Source organism: Alligator sinensis, unplaced genomic scaffold (assembly GCF_000455745.1).
Source record: "Alligator sinensis unplaced genomic scaffold, ASM45574v1 scaffold82_1, whole genome shotgun sequence".
Taxonomy (NCBI): Eukaryota; Metazoa; Chordata; order Crocodylia; family Alligatoridae; genus Alligator; species Alligator sinensis.
In genome coordinates this window covers 1782825-1784005 of record NW_005841860.1, presented here as the reverse complement: position 1 = coordinate 1784005, position 1181 = coordinate 1782825, and positions in this window count along the sequence as shown.

The following is a 1181-nucleotide window of genomic DNA, read 5'->3' as shown; positions in this document are numbered from 1 at the left end:
GAAAGAGGATTTACAATAGGGGAAGGATTTACAATAGAAGATTTCCAGCTGCAGCCTACCTAGACAGCAAGCTGAGCAATGGAATGGCCTCTGTCTCAGGTCACCGCATAATGTCCCTGACGGAAGCAAGCAACCAGTCCTGGTGTTTAATCCCCATCATTAGAATGGCCTCAACACTATGCTGCTGCTCAAACCTCTGGTATTAGATGCACAAGTGAAAGCTGAGTCATTCTTTCCTATAACTGCACGCATAATAGTCTAGCAAAATCTCACCTGATTCCAAATTTGGTTTCAATAATGAATTGAATAATTTGATTCATTACACTTGATGTTTTAATATATTGACAATATGGTTTTCCTTCACCTCTGAAACAAAGACTCCGGGCAGGCCTCTTCTAGAAGAAAACATGAACCAGCCACTTGCCAAATGCACAGCTTTCACCTAAGACCTGATTCAAAATACATTGAGCCAATGGGAAGACTTCAGTGAGCTGTGGATCAGGCCCCTAATTAAAATGAAGAGAAGCTGCTACTGGCCCACAGATGTATCATTTTCTTGTGCCCTACAAGGGGCTTCTGCTCATTTAACCAGAGTGACAGTGCTACAGTAGTCAGGCTCCCTGGTGAGGACAGTTCTGTTCGGAGGAGGAGATTTCTGCTATCAGCATTGTACCAGCTCCCCAAGATGACAGAAACTCTAATGGGAAAAACTGCTGTCAGCTAACAGAGATGGGTCCACATCATGCGTTTTGCTGGCAAGGCCATGTCAACTGTAAGTGCGGTCTTTTCAAGCTAGCTATGCCAGTAGACAAAGGTTTGAATGCTGACTTCACCAAGAACTTTATAGTAAACACAATGGGAATTTATGCTTTACTAAGTGGCCAAGAAAGACGACAGTAAGTAACTATTGCCTAGTACCAAATCTGTTTAACCCTGGGATCTGTATGCACAAAACCAGGAGCCATGTCAACTGTAAGTGCGGTCTTTTCAAGCTAGCTATGCCAGTAGACAAAGGTTTGAATGCTGACTTCACCAAGAACTTTATAGTAAACACAATGGGAATTTATGCTTTACTAAGTGGCCAAGAAAGACGACAGTAAGTAACTATTGCCTAGTACCAAATCTGTTTAACCCTGGGATCTGTATGCACAAAACCAGGAGTCTGTTTTATATGGGGGGGG